General features: G+C 43.6%; 1 protein-coding gene and 1 pseudogene across 2 annotated transcripts in view; both read left to right on the top strand.

The window, feature by feature from the left end:
- Positions 1-14,294, top strand: part of LOC311236441 (myosin heavy chain, fast skeletal muscle-like) — a 30,164-nt pseudogene extending 15,870 nt beyond the window's left edge. The window contains exons 30-40 of the transcript in view: positions 72-255; positions 347-512; positions 628-752; positions 892-1,200; positions 6,305-6,508; positions 6,619-6,744; positions 6,938-7,105; positions 7,217-7,321; positions 7,443-7,538; positions 7,640-7,771; positions 14,193-14,294. The product of the transcript in view is annotated as a myosin heavy chain, fast skeletal muscle-like (transcript). The remainder of the gene's footprint in view (positions 1-71; positions 256-346; positions 513-627; positions 753-891; positions 1,201-6,304; positions 6,509-6,618; positions 6,745-6,937; positions 7,106-7,216; positions 7,322-7,442; positions 7,539-7,639; positions 7,772-14,192) is intronic.
- Positions 1-22,494, top strand: part of LOC311237278 (myosin heavy chain, fast skeletal muscle-like) — a gene marked incomplete at both ends in the record, with an annotated part of 213,478 nt that overhangs the window by 85,297 nt on the left and 105,687 nt on the right. The window lies entirely within an intron of this gene.

The raw sequence follows: 22,494 nt of genomic DNA, 5'->3' as shown, positions 1-22,494 counted from the left end.
CTACTGTACATCTCAACAAACATAGTTCATTACATTTCATAACATTGTTACATTTAATAACTGTTCACCAGGAAAAAGCTGGCCCAGCGCCTTCAGGAGGCTGAGGAGCAGATTGAGGCTGTGAACTCCAAGTGTGCCTCTCTTGAGAAGACCAAACAGAGACTCCAGGGTGAGGTGGAGGACCTCATGATTGATGTGGAGAGGGCCAATGGTCTGGCTGCCAACCTTGACAAGAAGCAGAGGAACTTTGACAAGGTACATTGATATTCATTACTTTAACTAAGGACATGTATTGAGAATTTTTTCCTCCAAATACTAGGTTAGATTTCTCTAAATTACTTTGCAGGTCCTGGCTGAGTGGAAGCAGAAGTTCGAGGAGGGCCAGGCAGAGCTGGAAGGAGCTCAGAAAGAGGCTCGTTCTCTCAGCACTGAGGTATTCAAGATTAAGAACTCCTATGAGGATGCCCTGGATCAGCTGGAGACCCTGAAACGCGAGAACAAGAACCTGCAGCGTGAGTCCATTAAGAAAAATAATTGTTACTTAATACCATGATAGATGCAGATGAACACACTAGCTAGGACAGCTGCAATGTAGTGTTTCTAATCCCTGTTTTGTGGTATCTACAGAGGAGATATCAGACCTGACTGAACAGATTGGTGAGACTGGAAAGAGCATCCATGAGCTTGAGAAGGCCAAGAAGACAGTAGAAACTGAGAAATCAGAGATGCAGACAGCCCTTGAGGAAGCTGAGGTAAATATTATCTCTACATTATAATGTTATTTTGTTCGTACATTTTGTTTTTACAGTTAATCAAATAATGATATATATATATATTTCCATTACATTCGAAAGTGAACCAGGACTATATATATTGGATGTATATTTTTAGGGAACTCTGGAACATGAAGAGTCCAAGATTCTGCGTGTCCATCTGGAGCTCAACCAGATTAAGGGTGAGGTTGACAGGAAGCTGGCAGAAAAGGATGAGGAGATGGAGCAGATCAAGAGGAACAGCCAGAGGGTGATTGACTCCATGCAGGGCACTCTGGATTCTGAGGTCAGGAGCAGGAATGATGCCCTGAGAATCAAGAAGAAGATGGAGGGAGACCTGAATGAGATGGAGATCCAGCTGAGTCATGCCAACCGCCAGGCTGCTGAGGCCCAGAAGTCACTGAGGAATGTTCAGGGACAGCTCAAGGTACTGAATGAGGAACCTTTGTATTACGCTGTCACAGTACAGACCTTTATATGCTAATTAATCAGTGATCCAAAATATGAAAGGTTTATATGTATGTCATATGAAAAGGCTCCTCTTTCCAATGGCAGGGTTAAATCTGGATTTAGTAATTTCCTCACGGTTTTACGATAAAAGAGATATAATTAGCATTTTTCCGATAAATCCTTATCGAAAAAATCGAACCCTTACAAAACATCGGTAAAAATGAAAATATACACTTTGACTGCTGTTTTGATAGGGTTATGGTCTTTACTCTTGGCAAATCTTTTTCTTTTTTTAAACATTACCTCTTAACATCCAAGTGGGCCCTCATGAGGACGATTCGCAACGCACCACTTTGCTAGCGGCTCGGGTGTGCATTTCATTTAATACAATATATAGATAGAATTATAGCCCTATTGGTTGCCTGTCAATTGCCCTTTCAGGTGACAAAATCCGTTCATTGGTTCGTGAGTTACATGCCGATATGTGAGGCATGTGCCAAAGTACACATTACCACGCCCGACCTCCGGAGGATCTAGCTCAGTCAATCATTTGGCGATCTCGAAAATATTTGGACAGGGTTGTAGCCAATGAGTGTGGCTTTCCAATGATACCCCATGATATGATAATTTGGGATCTAATATGATCTCTATTGATCGATTTATGATAAAGAAAAGCAGGGTCCCCCAATTGGGGGACCTACAGGCTTAACATTAACTCATTGACTGCCACACTGTTTTTCCATCTTTACTCCCTGTCCCCAGCGTTATTGACAATTTTCACTATGTTTGCGGACCCATCGTATATTCTATATTATAGCTATGGAGACAATAGTATGGTTCATTTGACAGGCACTATTTATACTCCAACAGGGACGAAACAGTTTATTTCTACATACCTTTGTTTGTGCGCTATACCATGCTAAAAATCTCCCTGTTTCACAATAATCCAGGCTGGTTTTCTAGATTGTGAGATATAGAGTGTTTTATACGGCGTATGCGCAACTCTCGCGGCTGCTCGCCTGAAACCTATATTATTGCCAGGTCAGAGGTAAAGATGATCATGTTTCTTCACAAAGCCATCAGGGGGGGGGGGGGAGTTTTCCGACGCTGCGATCATTACAAAAGCATGTTTTATGATGGGTTCGGTAAAATAGACGTAAGATAGACCTTACCTCAGCAGGTACATGACCATATGTTTCTTCACAAAGCCGGGGGGGGGGGGGGGGGGGGGGGGGGGGCTAGTGGGTAGTTTTCCGACGTAAAATAGACATTACCTTTGTCAGAAGGTTCTCCACCCTCGCTCCAAGTGTCTTGAATCAGAACAGGATCAATGCATATAACGTTAGGTGGCCCTCATCCGTTGTTTTCTTCTCCTAGTCTGCTTGGGCCAGACTATACCAAAGAGCCGAATAGGTTTCCTCATCGGCCGGTTTGACTAGTATTTTTATGATTTACCAGAAGTGCTGAGTCCAACAGTCTGGTGGAAACGCACCTTATCACCCATAATCATCATCCATATAATCCGTTTTTGTCTTCTTCATAATATCCAAAAGTTCGTTCTAGGCGATCGCCATTGTCGAACGTTAGATTTATGTAGTTTGCTCAGTGCTGCCATGCCACTGCTAGTGATTTGGTTGTGTTCAGGGTTCGAATTATCACCTGAGAGCTATGGGGGCCCCCTGAATTTTTTTTTTTTACAATTCTTTTCCTGAAATTGTGGCTGTTTTCGAAGTCATATTTAGAGGAATATCTCATTAGGATTAGTCTAATACTAAGTAATAATGACATCACACAACAGTCTAATCATTAGACTATTGTGTGATGTCATTATTCAGTCTCATTCTTAACCATCAATATTTGTTCATTTTCTTACTCACCTCTGATATATAATGCCATATTTACTTATTTGCATTTTGCATCTGATAAAATACAACAATTTAATTAGAAAAATGAGACCAAATGATCGGATCGGTGAGCTGGCCTGACTGTTGCACCGTTCAACTCATTAAGTGTCATAAGGGGGTTCAATTTGGTATACAGCAACCTTTCTTTAGCGACAGTATATGCCGCCCTGAATGAACTGGCTGTCTCCTTGAGCAAAGCAGATGTTATTTCGCTAACTTTTTTTGGAAGCACTTCCTTCTGGTTTTGACTTTCTATTTCTATAGCTTGCTTATGAGCAATGCTATCACTGTGCAAGTATATTTTCTTCCTCAACTTCTTGCTCTGAGAGCTAGTCACAGTCCCATTCATCCACTGCTCTGCCAAATGGGCTCCAAATGATTTATTTAACAATGTCTTGGTGTTTTTACATGGAAGGCAGCCAATGCATCCCTCCTTGGCAAATAACCAGCTATATTTATTTTTCCAAAAGTTCCACTGACCGGCGCGGTAACTATAACAGGTGCACTGCGCACAGGAGCAGCAGAGCTAACACTAGTACTAGCACTAGCAGTGTCAACTTCAGTGACAGTAGCGCTGCTAGCTGCTGCACTAACAGCGTCAGTCTTTGGCCTTTTTATAAAACCAAAGCTGTCCAGCTTTGTACAGCCTTGCGGCGGGTTGAGAATTTTTTTTGGTGGCATGTGGCGTACCGTTTAGTGTTTATGTTTTCAGTTGCAGGACACGGACCGGCAGCCTTGTGTTTACAGCAGCTGCTTGCTGCTTCTTCTTCACTAGGTTGGAGTAGCGTTAAACTTATGGGCGACGCTCATGGACGACGCATAGCGGCTTGGAGGTGAAATGCAGCCTATTCCACAACATTAATTACTCTGTTCTTTTAAAAACTGAAAAGAAAAATATTATCTATTAACAATTTATTTAGGTAACATAAATACGAATTCGTACATAAAAAAAAAAAAAAAAAGATTATATAATTTTTTTTAAGAGACCCCGGGTCTTGACTATGGGGGCTCAGACTCTAGCTATGGGGGCTGAGCCCCCATTGGCCCCCTCATAATTCGAACACTGGTTGTGTTTAGCCCATGCAGTTCATAAGGTAGGCGATACGGCCACCTGTTGGAATTCAATCGTCATTGCAGGTCCCAGCCACACTCACAAAGGCCTGTGCAGGTGTTTAGAATAATAAAAAAGGAAAAAGGAACTAAAAATCTGATATCTCGTTTTTGGCACTCAACCGCTGGCACTCAGAAACGAGATATCTCGTGATTGGCGCTCAATGAGTTAATTGATGTTTACATTTATTTTTGTATTACTGTTGATGTCCCCCACTTGCATGAGATATTGTAAATTAAGCTCCAATTCCATGGCTGCTTGGAGCTGAAAGGCATGTATGTAGGGTGACCAGATGCAAAAAGTCCAAAAGCAGGACAACAGTAAGATTTTGGTGGGACAAAGTGGGACAGATAGATAATGTAATTTTTTTTATTAGAATAACTCGTCTTCACCGAATAGATAAAGGTTAAATCAAAATAAATACAGAATTATATCTCTCCACATTCATCTTGGCACTGGCAGCCGGCTTGTTACCACCTAACATATCTGTTTTTGTAGGAGGGGCTTTTAGACCAATGTTTTTTTTTTGCTTCGAAAAGAGGGACATCCTCTCAACATGTGGGACATTCGGTCAAATGGTGGGACAGTACAACCAAAAGGGGGACACCTGGTCACCCTACATCAGGGGTGTACAGTGCGACATATATGTCGCACGTGCGACACTGACGTCAGTCTGTGCGATGAATGAATTGACTTCACTAGCACGGGTGCGATGGCCCGTGGCGCAGGAAAAAAAAAAGAAAAAAAAGTGTGACGGTAAATGAATGGACCACGGCGCTATCCACTTGGTACTTGTAGTCTTGTGCGATTAAATACAATGTCCCTTCTGCGTAAGACTCCATATATCAAACACCAAATCCCATAATCCCTAGCGAACAATATCCCCGCGAGTTGCGAGCAGTGACTCTATCCGCTCGGCTCAGCTCACAACACAGCAGGTGAGCAGGACTTGTCTCAGCAGCAGACAGTAGCCTTTGGAACGCGGACATTGAAACAGAGCTAGTGGATAGTGTTGTCGCGACCCAAAACAAATCCCTGCTGTTTTATTCGGTAACGGGTCAAATGCATATAACATGCTTTGCAATCCTCGCGTCATAAAGTCCGAAAAGAACGTTACGTTAGCATGAGCTAACAACAAGCTGTTCATAGCCATATAGAGAGAACAGCAGACGGGCAGAGTGAGGAGGAGGGGACAGACATTCTCCCTTCTCTGTGTGTGTGTGTGCGTTTGGAAAGATCACATGAAGTCAGACAAGTATATTATATTGATAGTAAATGTACTGAGGGTGGACAGATAATGTTGATATTTAAACATAAAAAATACAATACAAAATAAATGTATTCATGATCATGCAACATAAAACGGTTGCGTGTTGTGAGTTCCAAAACATTTAACTTAAAGTTTAAAGCTCAATATATCAAACCGTGGCACTTTACAGTGAACAGGAGGTCTATGTGTATTAAAAACAATAGATTGTTTTTCCTTTAAAAGTCTGGAAGAGGTCAAAAATAAAAATGTCAAATGATATTTCCGTTGCCTTTTTTGAGTTGATCTAAATGTTACTGATTGTGTTAAATGGGCTTATGTTATGATATCGTCTCATATCGATTGCAGGCACCTGCATCGTATCATATCGTGGCATATATCAGCAAATATCGTATTGTTGTCCAAAGAATCTATATCGTATCGTATCGTGATGAAACTGGTGATTCCCACCCCTAGTAGAGTCCATACACCCAACACCAAATCCCATAATTCCTTACACGTAACGTGTCTGGCTGTGTGACGTCAACTTGTCAGCATAAAATGACAGCCAAACATGGCACTGCAACTAAATAACACAAATACAATAGGCACATTTGTGACTGTTACAAATATAACACATTTTATACTTGTGCTACAAGATTTTGGCCTGTGCTACAAAACGATCAACCTCTGTAGCACCAGTGCTATGTGCACAAAAAGTTAACGTACAGCCCTGCCTTACATGTATGGCATACCCTTAATTGTAGCCACATTCTGACCTTTTGTGATAATTTCAGTCACCTATGTCTTTTAACATTAGGATGCCCAACTGCACCTTGATGATGCTCTCAGAGCACAGGAAGACCTGAAGGAGCAGGCTGCCATGGTTGACCGTAGAAATGGACTCATGGTGGCTGAGATCGAGGAGCTGAGAGCTGGTCTGGAGCAGACAGAAAGAGGCCGCAAAGTGGCTGAGCAGGAACTGGTGGACGCCAGTGAGCGTGTTGGACTGCTGCACTCTCAGGTAAACAAACAACATTATCTGATCATTTGTTTTTAGGCATGGGTTTATTTGAGTTATGTTGTGCGAGCCATCCTTGAAAATCTTATCTGTATAATCTGTTTTTCTTTTAGAACACCAGCCTTCTGAACACCAAGAAGAAGATTGAGACTGACCTGGTTCAAGTCCAGGGTGAAGTAGATGACAGTGTTCAGGAAGCCAGGAATGCAGAGGAGAAGGCCAAGAAGGCCATCACTGATGTGGGTTTACATTTCATATGAGTGTCTTTATGGCCAAGAAGGCCATCACTGATGTGGGTTTACATTTCATATGATAGTTTCTTTATGGCCAAGAAGGTCATCACTGATGAGTTGGTTTCTTCATGTAATTTCAGTCAACAATGTAACATTTTCTCATGACATTTCAAGTGAATACAAATTATTTATCTTATAGGCTGCCATGATGGCTGAGGAGCTGAAGAAGGAGCAGGACACCAGCTCTCACCTGGAGAGGATGAAGAAGAACCTGGAAGTCACAGTCAAGGACCTCCAGCACCGCCTGGATGAGGCTGAGAATCTGGCCATGAAGGGGGGCAAGCAGCTCCAGAAACTGGAATCCAGGGTAAGAGAAAATAATAGCCACATGTCAAGATATATATATATATATATTGTTGAAGTAATCTGTACAATTACAGAGAAAAGTGGATTCTTAATATTTTATTCAATTCTGAAGGTGCGTGAGCTGGAAGGAAAGGTTGAGGCTGAGCAGAGACGTGGAGCAGATGCTGTTAAAGGTGTCCGCAAATACGAGAGGAGAGTGAAGGAACTCACCTACCAGGTATGTCATGTTCACATTCATGACAACTTGGTCATCATTAGTGTTTCTTTTGACTGAAGGAAAATATTGATTGATTGCTACCTCATTTCGCTGATTAATTGGAATGTCTTGCTTCCATTAGACTGAGGAGGACAAGAAGAATGTTGCCAGGCTGCAGGATCTGGTCGACAAGCTGCAGCTCAAGGTTAAGACCTACAAGAGGACGGCTGAGGAAGCAGTACGTTGTTTTAAGTCAAAATGCTCTACTTGTCTTTCTTCATGCTTTTCATTCTACTCTTTTCTATTCCTAAGTAATACTGATCTATGAAACTTTCACAGGAGGAGCAGGCCAATGGTCACCTGTCCAAGTGCAGGAAGGTTCAGAATGAGCTGGAGGAGGCTGAGGAGCGTGCTGACATTGCTGAGTCCCAGGTCAACAAGCTGAGAGCTAAGACCCGTGACTCTGGCAAGGTAAATGTGAATATGTTATTTGTGAACATTCATACAGTGGATTTTAAGTATGATAAGACTCAAAACCTTCCATTGGATATTGTCTCAATATCTTTATCTTTTACAGGGAAAAGAAGCTGCTGAATAAGCCTCCAATCTGGAAAAATGAATATATATTGCACAGTAATATGACAACATTATCTACTGTATTACAATAAAAGTTTCTTCAAAATAATTGTGTTTATCCTTTGTTTCATTACCATGTCCAAATTTCGTCAGCTATTTTACATTTTAGTTTTAGTCTTAGTCATGTGTCAAATGCTCTTTTTCGTTTTCATCATATTTAGTCACCTTCATTTATTTTTCGTTTAGTCAGTTTTAGTCAACTACAGGTCTGAGCATTTTAGTCTTTGTTTAGTCTTGATTTGTCTTTTTTGTTTAGTCTCGCCACTCAGGTACAGCCTCATAAATTGGTGTGAGCAAAACAGCTAACGTTAGTGCTAGCTGGTTAGACTCATGTAAGCTATTTAATGTGTTATATTGTGGTGGATCAACATAATGTAGCGATCTGTCATGCAGTACTGTAGGGAAGAAAGAAGATAGTTTCCTTTTCTGTATGGTGCTTTATTTCCAGCTCAATATGGGGTTTTATAGGTTGATAATTCCCTTCTCATACACAACACCGCTGCCTACCTGCTAATACACTAGCTTCACAACAACAACGTAACATGCAGTCCGTCCTCCCATATCTTCCGGGGGTAAACAACACCCCCAGCATAACAGTGGTGCCCCTAAGACCATACAACTAGAGCAACACACACCCACGGAACGATATGTTGGGGATAAGGGTTCCGCACGGACAATTATGTTTGTTACCGAGGTTACTTTTAACACAATCCCGCCCAAGCACGGATAGCTCCGTGATTCGATTCCACCCGTTGTGGACCGAAGCACGGACATGTCCGTGGGAAGGTTGTTTTGGCTTTATTCCATTTTAATAACCTATTCAAGGTCGCCGAGCGGCACTGCAGATTTACCCTACTCTTTGAATTCGCCAACGTGCATTACCGGCCAGATCCTCTTAGGGGCGATGTCGCGATAATGGTGTGTGCCCTGTGGCTGAACGGTGGACTCTTTCTTTTTACTTTCAATGGAGTTTTCAGTTAGGTCGATTCTGGATGTGCAGCCTGTAGCTTGGATTATGTTTTGGATCGCAGATTTCACTATGCAATAAGGGGATTTATCATCAGCCAATGGACATATCGATCTACCAGATGGCGATCGTTAACGGGGAAATGCTCAGGGGGATCCCACCGGCCCACGGTAAGATCTTTTTCGTGTAAAGTACATCCGATCAATGAATGAGGCTAATGAGGCTAATGCGGTTATTGGTAATCAATAATCAGAAACGACGTCCCCCCCCCGTCTCCCCCCTTTCATGCATACATGCTTGAGGATCGTGCCGATCATATGCAGTTTGAGTTATTTCTGTAGCATATGTATAACGTAAATGCCATTGGATATAACGGTAGTAGCTATCAGCCCTTTATCTCGCCTTCCAGGAAATATCCTAGCCGAAATCCCGTATAACGCTTATATTCACGGCGCTATAAAATGAGATAGTATTGATGACATTTTTTTTTCTTTAAGCCATTTTGAAGGGACGGTTTATGGTCTCAATTGACAATGAGAATGGACAGATGGCAATACTATAATGTATAGATTTAGCTCTACAAACAGCCCCACGTCTGTTTACATTTGCCGGTCCTCTAGAGCAGGGGTTCCCAACCTTTTTTCCCCCAGGGACCCCCAAACATCTCTGATGAAATTCCTGGACCCCCCTCCTAATAAAATACCATAAAATACTTTTTTTTGTCATTTTAAAACTTTTTTTTGTCATTTTAATAACAAACTGCTTATACACAGGCATATGCATCATAATTAGACCCACTATGCTTCTTTGACTTGTGCCTTCAATCAACAAATCTAATCTTGCACCATATGTATTTCAAAATGTTGGCCAATATTCAAATCCTTTTATTCATCCTCTCAAATCAGGCCCTAATGGTGAACGGTTTGCATTTATGTTGAATGAAGTAAGAATCCACTGCAGTAAAAATATCCTCACCTCGAGTGGTGGTAGTAAGGTTGACTGACATGAGAATGTCCTGCTTCAGATCCTCATTTTCGATATATTGCACATAAACGATGAGCACAGCCTCGTCTGCGACAGTTGTAGTTTCATCAAGTTGTATGGCAAATGGACCCTTTCTAAGCTTTTCTGACAGCTGCTGCTCGCAATCACTTGACATCTTATCAATTCGGTCTTTCACTACATTGTTCGAGAGTGGTACTGATTTTAGTTTATCCGCCACCTGTGGGCCGCACAGTTTCTAAACCATTTTGATGCAGGCTGGTTTGATGAGCTGCTCGCCAATATTGTGCGGTTTCTTTGCTTTTGCAATTAAAAGCGAACACTCAAAGGAGGCTTCGGTAGCCTTCTGTAAATCACTGCCACCCCTGCTCCACGCTACTCTAACATCAACAGGCTTGTTCGCCTTGAGAGACTGTTCTTTCCTCCGAAAAAAGTCTGGATCCTTCCCAACGGTTTCTGGGTGCTTAGACGCCTGATGTCTCTTCAGCTTGCTGGGCTTCAGGCTCGAGTTTGCCAACTTTTCTCCACAAATCACACACTCAGGTCGTTTGTCTGGTCCCTCAGTGAAGCCCATGGTGATGTAATTTTCGCGATTGCTGTAGGTCCTAACTTTTTTTGCAGATGAGCTGCCGCCATCTCCTTTTAGTTTGTCACACATTTTCGCCTCTGGCGGCTGACTGCAGATGAGCCGAGAAAGTTAACTAGCGTGCTAGGCTAGCTACAGAAAGTGATACAGTCAATTGATTCGCGTTTTAGCGGCTACCCGGTAGCCTACTGTTAACGTTAAAAAATCATGTCTAGATGTTTATTTATTTATCTTAATTTTTTATTGTAGTGGAGAGACTATTCATGCTTCTGATGATACAAATATGCTAATTAAATATTTCTATGGAAAAAAAAAAAAAAAAAAAAAAAAAAAATCATCTGTGGTCTGGCGGACCCCCTGCGCCCCCTGGCGGACCCCCAGGGGGTCCGCGGACCCCAGGTTGGAAATCACTGCTCTAGAGATTTATTAGACGCATCCCAATGGCCCCGAATGTGTTAAAGAAGAGATGGTACTTCAGATCCAAAACGTTGAGAAAGATCTACGGCTGTAGAAGAAGGACAAGGACTACTTAGCTCGTCTGCTGTTGTTTATTAACAGGAAGGCTCAGATCAAGGACATACATTGAATGAGTTAATCTTCAACATACTACGCTCAACTCTCCTCCTCTCTCTCCCTGTCTTCCACTATATACTCAAAGTAACTCCTCCCTTATTCCCCCACAATCCCTCAGAACAGGAGGTTTGTCATTAAAATGTTTAGCCAATCAATGTGTTACTCACTTGTGCCATCTCGTGGTTATATTTGAGAAGACATGTGTGTTTCTGTTATTCAAATTACCCACTAGTCTCATTTACACTACAACAATAGATGAGCTTTTGGTCTCCTCCGGTCTGGCTGGAGAACAAAAAGACCTCTTGGTTCACAGATACATGTTAGATCCTCTGAGACCCGAAGGCTCCACTGAGACCAGTCTGGAAGCCTTGCCCTTTGATTTGAGAGGCAATCAACATCTCTGTTGACAGAGTCACCTGGGGAGCAACAATAACTGGTCATGACAACGAGGTCCTCTTTAGCCTTAACTGGCGTGGTTTATTTCCTTATGCACATTTGCACCACGATACCTACTCTCCTTGAGAGTTAGAGTGAAAGAGATAGAGGGGGAGGGAACATTCCCTCTTATACCCGCTACCTGACGTCAGCTGCTATAGCTGCGTCTCCTTACGCCTACAGCGCCCTCTTGTGGAACAGGTAAAGTGCAGTTACATACAATCATATTAACACTTACACTTAACAATCTCAAATATAACCCCTGGCTTGTGTTACTTTAAGTTCCTTATATATATATATATATAGTTACTTACTAATCATAATTTAATAACTTGTGCTTCTCACTAAATGGCTGACTCTGTAATCTTAACCATCAACTAAACATCCTATCTCCTATTATCAAAAGCCTTTTAACTGTTAACCTCTTAAAGGACCCAAGGTATGTGCCTGGTCACATATTATCCTTCCACATTATTAATATATGTCGTCTGTCTGTTTTGTGTCTCATGTGTGCACGCCGTTAGAATCTGTCGTATTGTGTTGGCAACGCGGGTTGCTATATGAAAGTACGTTGCAATGGGGCTTTCGCTGAGCAAGTGTGACGTCACCCGCAGTGTAGCGTGCGGTTTTATGCTAACAAAATACGGGCCGATTGCTGTGCGTTATTTGGAGCTATGTTCGAAGAGGACCGTAGGCCGCTGGCCGGTCATAGGCTGCTTTAGTAATGAGAAGCTCAAGGCTGTTCGTGAAGGGTTTCACGACAGGACCGGGTTGTTTACAGAGAGGAAACAGAGCCGTATACAGCATGCGTTGGTTTTGTGGCAGTGTGAGATTGACTTGAGTCATGTTCTGCCGAAATCGGAGGGTGATGATGTCATGCCGCCGGCGAATTCAACATTGCAACCGGTGGCACCAATAAAGACGGCAAGGGGTAAGGTGCCACCAGACCCTTCGAACGTAGTCACTAGATCTGGGCCAGTAACCAGCTCATATCCTATGATAGTTGTCCTATTGGGCACTATTACGTTACCATTGATATAATAATACTTGTTGCCTGGTATCAATGGGACATAATCTGAAATGGTAGCCAAAAGTAACAACAATGTTTTAATGATAATTACCATCCAGTTAAGGGTGCAGGAATAACATAAAAGAATAACAACAAACAAATGACAGGACTGTGCAGACAGGATCAGCCACACAAACAGGAGAGACGATAACAGATATTCACAAGGGGATGACGGGAACAAGGAATACACCTGGGAGGGAAACGACAAAGAACTACAGGACCAAGACAAGGAACTACAACTAGACATCACACTGGGGAATGCAGATCAGGATACAAACACACCCACACATAACACCCCCACACCCAAATGTATGTACATACCCCAGAGTAGACGGTGGGGAATGAATTATTTATAAACTAGGAGGTGCTTACACCGTACCTACAACCTACATGTTATCTATACCTTTGATGTGATACTTATTTAAATTGTAAACATTATTTTTTTTACATATAAAAGATCATAGGATTAATTTACCATATTTTATCTATAAAACATGTAGTTTGTGTTATCGTCCACTTAGCTGCTTGCTGGGCTCTGATGCACCATGTTGTGTGAACTTCTTCCCATGTCATTCTAACAAACCAAAATAACTATACATGGAAGTTCAGGTCTCCATTTACTCCCTTCTTACTTCTCATCTTACAGAGACTCACTTAAACAACCCCAGAGGTCCTATAATATATTATATCCCATACATTTAGTCCCATTTATTTTTCTCTGATCACCAGTGGCTGAAAATGGATTATTTAACCTCTTAACCATTTCACTGCCGCACTACCAAATGGTTAACCCTTTCACTGCGACAATACACAGAAGGTTAACCATTTCACTGCCACACAACAGCAGGTTAACCCTTTCACTGCCACACTACAGAAGGTTAACCCTTTACTATCACACTACCGATGGTAACCGTCGGTAGTGTGATAGTAAAGGGTTAACCTTCTGTAGTGTGGCAGTGAAAGGGTTAAGCCCGGAGCCCTATTTTCTGAAAATCCACATAAAATACATACCTAAGACAATGGAATATTGCTCCACTTCTACAAGGTCCATTTGCATGTTCTTGGTATCTAGGGACATCTATGGACCTCTGTAAATTTACTCCCATTGTCAGAAATATTGTGTCTATTATTAGACTTGCTTAACAAAGCATTATACATAACACTGCTACCAAACTAAAACAATATTTTTTTTGTACTGAAATGCAGAAAGTAATTTTTCACCCCTCTCGTCGTATAACATGTCAAGAGGCTCACTGGCCTGGGACTAGCCTCTGTTAGCCAACCGTTGGCCAGTGAAGAGGATTCAGAGAAAGTAATACAACCAACCATCAATCAGAAATACATTTATTATAAAATAAATGTTCAGTCGACTGGGACTAGACATGGTCTAGCAGGGTCTGGCTGTGGTACTCAAGCTAAACCACGATGACAACAGTCCCAGCCAGCTTGGGCCAGGTCTGGCCAGGTTGTGAAAGGTGGCTAAGATGACGGTCAAGGTTGTCCAACAACTCAAAACTCCTTAGTCTTCCCTCTACCACTGCTTTGGATGGGATAATGACATCATCCTCCAGTTCTCCAATCTCTTCTGAAAAACAAAGACTGTTATTATCATTGTTAACTCCAGGTGGAGCCACCACCCAGACCGACACAGGTGGACACAGGTTCAAGGACAGACACAGACAATGAAGATGAACTTGAGAAGATGAACCTCAACAGGATTCACTAGAGACTCCCTCTCTTGATATGGTTTGATCATTTTAACATGGCACAAGCCAGTCTTTCGTTCATGGTCTGGTGTCTTAATCAGATCATCCAAAAATCCAACCCTCTGTTTAACCAGATACGGTCCGCTGAGCCGTGCTTGTAAGCTGGACCCTGAGACAGGCAGCAACCCCAAGACTCTCTCCCCTGGCATAAAAACTCAATGTCGAGCCGTCCTGTCATACCACCCTTTCATTTTGTCCTGCGTGATACCAAGATTTGTCCTTGCCAGTTCACATGCTCTTTGAAGCTTCTCTCTGAAACCACAGACATAGTCCAAGAGGTTTTGCAGTTCCCTCTCTTCCATTAACACAGTTTTCTCAAAAAGGCACGATAGGCTGGGACCACTATTTTGATCAGCGATAAGCTCCTTGCGAGCAAAAGAAAAATGATCAGTTTTACTAACAAACACCCCTGGCAACAACTGAGGAGATGAAGACAGGTCGAGCTCCCCCAGAAGCACGTCCTCTGTTCTCAGAACTACCATCTTGGGCTCCCCCTCCTCTTCTCCACACCGCTGTGATAACGCGCCCTGGGACTTACCCACGCGTATCCCTAGTAAGACATTCGGGCACAGCCTTATTGGCAGATACATTTGTGTCAAACAAATCCACATCCTCATTCTCCTCGGCAAGGGCCTTACTAGCCATGGCCCTTCCGGATAGTCATGAGCCAGGGTGTCAACAACAACTGACTTTGGTGGAATACAGGTTACATTTGGCTTCACCAGCACCTTTCCTCCTGCCAGGTAATTCCCAAGGATTAATGAAACTCCATCGACAGGGAAACGACTGTCCACCCCAATCACCACTGGTCCTGACACCAGTTCAGACTTGAGATAAACAGCATGAAGTGGAATTTCCATGACATGCATACCAAAAGATCTGACAATTATTCCAGCATCTACCTCTGAACTACTATCAAAGGGCAGCACATCTCTCCGGATAAATGACTGAGACGGCGTAGTTTCAGTAAAAGCCAAGGTATGGCAATGAGGGAGGGTGGGGGGGTGAATGGGGGGTTTACCCCCCTTGGTAGATTTTCTTTGTCAAATCAAAAGTCACTTTTGGTGAGTTGTTTCTATACAATTCACTTATATGACATTTAGGTATGACACAGGACTACAAAAGCATTTAGTATATAAATGTCAACAGACTAAAGCAGGGAACCACATTATTTTGCATACAAATTATGCTGAGCAGAATGTAATATAACTGTCTTCACAATTGTCCTTAGGTTTTGAGGTGTGTGTTCAACAGAATTGTTCGATTTCGATCAATCAGCCAGTATCACCTCTTCATCTGTTGGCTTGTGTAGTTCTGCATTGTGTTTATTTCTTTGACGTCTTCTCATACTGGCTGTATAATCTTTGTCATTCCCCTTTAATACAATCCGTAATCATAATAATTCACACCGTCAGACACCTTTCTTGGAACCCGTTGTTTATTAGATAAACAAAAGCCTCAGATGTTACCCATCTCGTATTGTCCTTGAAAAGTCTTTGATGGAACACTAAATTCATTATTCTATCGTCCCTTCTGCTAGCTGCTTCTGTTAGTCCAATGGTTGGTGAGGCCTCGTCGTTAGCCAAAACCCTTCTTTAGCCGAAGCTAGCCTCCTCGAGGCATAGGAGGGGGGGGAGGCCCCTCCCACCACCCTCTAGTCTCTCTCTCCATGTCTGCTCGTATCACGCTGTGTCCTGTTCGTGTCTATGCCTTCTACAACGCTGTTCGGTTTCCGGGTTCCTCTGATTGGCCACTAAGCCCACGTCACCCTACGCTAGCACGCCCCGCTTATCGCCGACAGTTATCGCTTACGCCCGCGCATGCGCATGAGCCGCGACAAGCCACTTCAATGACAGAGCTCTCATATTTGCGAATGCATAAACTATATCTTAAATTATGTGTCTAATATGGCCGTCGTTTATCAATGACTTGTTTTGTTTACATCAGGGTGAACGCTGATGCATTCGCAAATATGAGAGCCAGCAATACGCAGCTCCAGTTAACCTAATTTATACCGTAATGAATCATTAAAAAAAATATACTGTTAACTGGAATATGTTGTTTCTTTACACATATGTTGAATTATGTAATTAGTTTGTCATGACAAACCAATTAAAAATCGCTACTTTACATCAGGGTGAACGCTGTTACGCTGCCACCGCCCACTTCAATGACAGAGCTCTCATATTTGCGAATGCATAAACTATATCTTAAATTATGGCTATGTGTCTAATATGGCCGTCGCTTATCAATTGACAGAGCTCTCATATTTGCGAATGCAACAGCGTTCACCCTGATGTCATGACAAACCAATTACATAATCCAACATATGTGTAAAGAAACAACATATTCCAGTTAACGGTATATTTTTTTAATGATTCATTACAGTATAAATTAGGTTAACTGGAGCTGCGTATTGCTGGCTCTCATATTTGCGAATGCAACAGCGTTCACCCTGATGTAAACAAAACAAGTCATTGATAAGCGACGGCCATATTAGACACATAGCCATAATTTAAGATATAGTTTATGCATTCGCAAATATGAGAGCTCTGTCATTGAAGTGGCTTGTCGCGGCTCATGCGCATGCGCGGGCGTAAGCGATAACTGGCAGCGATAAGGGGGGCGTGCTAGCGTAGGGTCACGTGGGCTTAGTGGCCAATCAGAAGAACCCGGAAACCGAACAGCGTTGTAGAAGGCATAGACGCGTCCTGTTCTAACTCACACGCGGAAGAAAACTCACATTATAATAATCATCATTATCATCAATGACAGGCCCGCCCCTCTCCTCGTTCCTATGTGACGTGCTGTCTTTGGCCACAGCTACCCAGATCACTATAGCAACGGCAATGTTGATATTAACTTACCCCAAACAAACGCTGTGGGTATCAGCTGGTGATGACAACAGCACAGCCTCATCTGCAGGTTGTTAATCAGCTCCTACCACACACTAAACATCCAAAGCCTGTCTGCACTTTCAATCCTTATCTAACACACTCTCTCTCTGCCTGTGGTGCTCTCAGATGGCTATAAGCAGTGCTGTCATTATATAAATTTTTTTTACATTATATACACTGAAAAACCTCGAGATCCTTCATTCCTCCTTTTGATTCTTCAATCAACCATCAGAATAAACAAACTACTTGGTTTTTCAAACATACTCGGCTGTCGTTTTAACCTACGCCGCCTCCCTCCCTCGTGCCAGAGAAAGGAAGACCGCATAGCGTCAAAACTGATCTCGCTAGACGATGCGAGCCATACGTTCCCCGTGGCACCTGGGAACACAGTCGCACATCCACTCAACAACACCCAGAGGCAAACCTCACAGCCACTTAGCACTCCCTGGGAGAGCTCCCTTTTTTATTTTCCCCCCCCTACCATGGTGCTTAATTACTCTCTTACTACAAGTCATGACTTTTTACTCGTACACTCCCACTCTCTTACTCCCTTAAGGCTTACACGACCCCTCCCTGTCGTCATTGATCTTGCTGTTTGAGGTCTGTCGTGTTTCCCCTCGTGCACAAGGAAAATCGAAACAGATCACCCAAACCAACAACATCAATATATCTCATACTCCTGTAAGTTATTATCAATGAACACACAGGACTTCACGCTGTCGTCTTCACACTGTGTCTTGTCTCGATCTTGATGGACTCTGGAAGGAAGTCCCTGTTTGTTCATGATTCAACAATAACCCGCCCATGATCTCTGTTTCAAAACGCCTCGAAACAGCGTCTCCACAGGAAGGCCCCTGTTACGACCCCTGTGAGTCTAAGGGTAAAGGGCTGTAACATAACAGTTGGTTGACAGAAAAGATGGACCACGTTTGTAAACAACAATGATATTTATTGATAGATGCAAAGGAAGCACATGTAGCTCAAGGGTGAGCCCAGGCCAAAACAACAAACAAACACCACTATAATAATAATAATAATAAATCAAATTTATATAGCGCCTTTCATAGAACCCAAGGTCGCTTTACAATCAGGACAAAAAATAGGGCAAGGAAAGTAGGGGGGGAGGGGGAAGAGGGGATGAGGGAAAGTAGGGGATAATGGACCTAATTTAATCTAAAACTAACTGATGGGGAAAGCCTTGGTGAAGAGGTGTGTTTTTAGAGCGGATTTGAAGGTGTCCAGGGTTGGGGCGTTGCGGATTTCGGGGGGGAGAGAGTTCCAGAGGGTAGGGGACGCCACGCTGAAGGCTCTGTCCCCAAAAGTCCGTAACCTGGTGCGAGGGATGGAGAGGAGACCTAGATCAGAGGATCGTAGGTTCCGGGATGGAGTGTACTGGTGGAGGAGATCAGACAGGTACCGGGGGGCGAGGGCATGGAGGGATTTGTAGGTGAGGAGCAGGAGTTTGAAGGTGATGCGGAACCTGACTGGAAGCCAGTGGAGATGGATGAGGGTGGGGGTGATGTGCTGCCAGGGCTTGGTGTGAGTGAGAACCCTGGCAGCTGAGTTCTGGACATACTGGAGCCTGTCCAGGGCTTTGCTGGGTACCCCGAACAGGACTCCATTACAATAGTCCAACCGGGAGGTGACAAATGAGTGGATCAGGGTCTCCGCCACAGAGTCTGAGAGTGAGGGTCGGAGACGGGAGATGTTCCTGAGGTGGTAGAAGGCAGACTTGGTGACAGATTTGATGTGGGAGTGAAATGAAAGTGTGGAGTCAAGGGTGACGCCCAGGTTACGGACTTCGAGAGACGGGGAGATGGAACAGCCGTCAACGTGGAGGAGGAGATCTCCAACCTTCCCGAGCAGTGCCTTGGGGGCCACAACCATGAGCTCTGTCTTTTTGCTGTTGAAATAAACCCAATCTAATCTATGGTAAAATAAATTACATTACCTAAACTACTCTTACCTAACCAAAACAGGAGAAAACAATATCCAAAGGAAATGGCAGCTCACCCCATCTGTGCTTCCTGAGAAAGAGAGAACAACACATTAATGATACATAAAACAAAGGCAGAATATATACAAAAACTATAACTAGCAATGCTCTCTCTGTGGCCATACACACACAAGGCAATTTCCACTAAGCACAAAGGCCAATAAACGAAATGCAATATTGTCAAAGTCAAGGTTACAAAATCACACTAGGCCTAGCCTCATGCCAGAGAGAGAGAGTGACTGAAGTGAGAAGCCATGTTTTAACAGGTGTGTGGTGATCCATGATTGGGTGGTGTTGATTGAGTGTTGGAGTCTGGAAAACCATCCACCAATCGGTGCTGTGCTGGGTAATGGAAGGGCAGGCCTGGCAGGGACCAATGGTGGAGGGAACAATGGCTGGAGGGAGGAAAGAAAAATGGAGAACACACACACATGGAGACACACACTGGGGAATATATACATTGGGATGTAACACCCCCATACATAAGACAAAAACATGTTTGACACCAACTAAACATGTTTTTCTTTAACAACGAGATCCTCATCTCCGAGATAACTGGTACTCCAAAGTAAAGAGCTATGAAAAAAACAAAAATAAGCCGTCGGTACAACAATGAACCAGTCAACAAACAAGGCGACCGCACGAGAGATTTAACTCCGAGATAGAGCATCCGCCAACACATTCTCAGACCCCTTCTTATGCTTTATGCTGAGGTTATATTTTGCACTATGAGCGCCCAACGCATGAGGCGCTGATTGTGGTTGTACATCCGCGACAGAAAAACCAATGGGTTGTGGTCGGTGTATACTACCACTGGTAATACGCTCGAACCGACATACACCTCAAAATGTTGCAACGCATACAACATAGCCAAAGTCTCCTTTTCAATAGTGGAATAGTTTAGTTGATGTTTGTTAAATTTCCGGGAAAAATAACAAACCGGGTGACTGACACCATCGTGATCTTCCTGTAATAACACCCCTCCAGCTCCCACCCCGCTGGCATCCACCTCCAGCTGGAACGGCAGGGAGAAATCTGGAGCAGAGAGAACAGGGGAACTGCATAAGAGAGCTTTAACACCATCAAATGCATTTTGACAATCAGCTGTCCAAATGAATGGTTTGGACGGGCTACACAGGCTAGTGAGAGAAGTGACGACAGAAGAAAAGTTTCGGCAAAAACCACGGTAATACCCAGCCATCCCAAGGAATCTACGCAATTCCCGCCTAGTAGTAGGCACTGGAAAAGTTGTGATTGCAGATATTTTTGCATCCACCGGACGCACTTGTCCTTGTCCTACCTGCTTACCAAGATAGGTAACCGTAGCCTTGCCGAACTCACACTTGGCAAGGTTAAGGGTCAGGGAGGCTCCAGCTAAGCGGTCAAAGACAGTTTGTAAGGTTGTCATGTGGTCACGCCAGTTGGTCGAATAGACAACCAGGTCATCGAGATAGGCATTACAATTTGGAACACCAGCCAGGACTAGGGTCACCAGTCGCTGGAAAGTGGCCGGGGCATTACGCATTCCAAAAGGCATTACAGTATATTGCAAAAAATTGTCAGGAGTAACAAACGCCGAGATTTCCGAGGCACGGGGGGTCAAAGGGACCTGCCAGTAACCCTTTAACAAATCTAGTTTGCTAACATAGGTGGCAGATCCAAGGTTGTCAATACAATCTTCCATGCGGGGCAGTGGGAAGGAATCAGGCACGGTGACAGCATTTACCTTTCGGAAATCAGTACAAAATCTAGGAGTTCCATCCGATTTGGGAGCTAACAAGCAAGGTGAACTCCAGGGACTGCAACTTGGCTTGGCTAAACCATGTTTTAACAAATAGTCAACCTCCTGTTGCATCATGGCTCTCTTGGTGATGTTAACACGGTATGCATGTTGCTTGATAGGCACAGCATTGTTAACATTAATATCATGGGCCAATACAGAAGTACAGGAGGGAACATCACCAAACAGAGCCATGTAGGCCTGATATCAAATTTGTGATGTCCTCTCGCTGCTCCTCAGGTAAGTGTGCTAAGTGAGTGGGCAGGTTCAATAACATCTCAGTGTTGGACAATCTAGCACCCTGATGGGCTGCATTGCGCAACTCTAAGCCATCTACATCCTCACCACTAACGTCAGGAGAGTCCGGAACTATTGGAGTTGAGGCAACAGCAGAGACGGCCAGTCCGGCTGTCTGGTCTGAGGTCTTCACCTGCACACTATCTCTGGAAAAATATGGTTTAAGCATATTGATGTGGCAAACACGAGAGTGATGTTTACGATCAGGGGTGCGAACTACATAGTCTGTATCACTTATTTTCTTGTCTATTGCATACGGTCCGGAAAAACGAGCGGAAAGAGCAGAACCAAGGATAGGTAACAGGACCAGAACCTTATCACCTGGCTGGAAAGATCGAGAAACAGCTTTCTCGTCATAGTGCCGTTTCATAGTTCTCTGGGAAGAAGAGAGCGCTTCTTTTGCGAGAGAGCACGCATGATGCAGTCGCTCTCAAAACTGGCTAACAAAATCTAGAACATTAGTGGGTGTGCTGGCACCCTTTGACATGAACCGTTCTTTAAGAACTTTCAGAGGCCCTCTAACAGTGTGCCCAAAAACGAGCTCAGCAGGACTGAAACCAAGAGACTCCTGTATGGTCTCTCGCGCAGCAAATAGAACAAGGGGGACACCCTCATCCCAATCTTTCTCTGTGTCTAAGCAATATTTACGCAGCATGGACTTTAAGGTCTGATGCCAACGTTCTAGAGCCCCCTGAGTTTCAGGGTGGTAGGCACTGGACACTATATGTCGGATACCCAGGGACTGTAACACTTGCTCAAATAACCTAGACAGGAAGTTGGTGCCTTGGTCAGTTTGTACTACCTTAGGCAGTCCAAACGTGGAGAAGAACTTCGTCAAAGCCTTAATTATTACAGGCGCTGTAATTCTGCGAAGAGGGATAGCCTCAGGGAAACGGGTGGCGGTACACATTATTGTCAACAAAAACTGATTGCCGGCTTTGGTCTTTGGCAACGGACCAACACAGTCAACTATGACATGTTCAAATGGTTCACTGACCGCTGGTATAGGACAGAGGGGAGCAGGTGGAATTACCTGGTTTGGCTTTCCGGTGATCTGACAAGTACTACAGGTACGACAGTACTGTACTACATCGGACTTCAAACCGGGCCAAAATAAATGTTGAAGTATTCTGTTGTATGTTTTAGTGACTCCCAAGTGTCCAGACCAAGGGTGGTCATGGGCCAAGAAC

Source organism: Notolepis coatsorum (assembly GCF_963971535.1).
Source record: "Notolepis coatsorum genome assembly, chromosome: 11".
Classification (NCBI taxonomy): Eukaryota; Metazoa; Chordata; class Actinopteri; order Aulopiformes; family Paralepididae; genus Notolepis; species Notolepis coatsorum.
The sequence above is the reverse complement of the archived record's forward strand: the minus strand, read 5'-3'. Positions and strand labels throughout refer to the sequence as shown.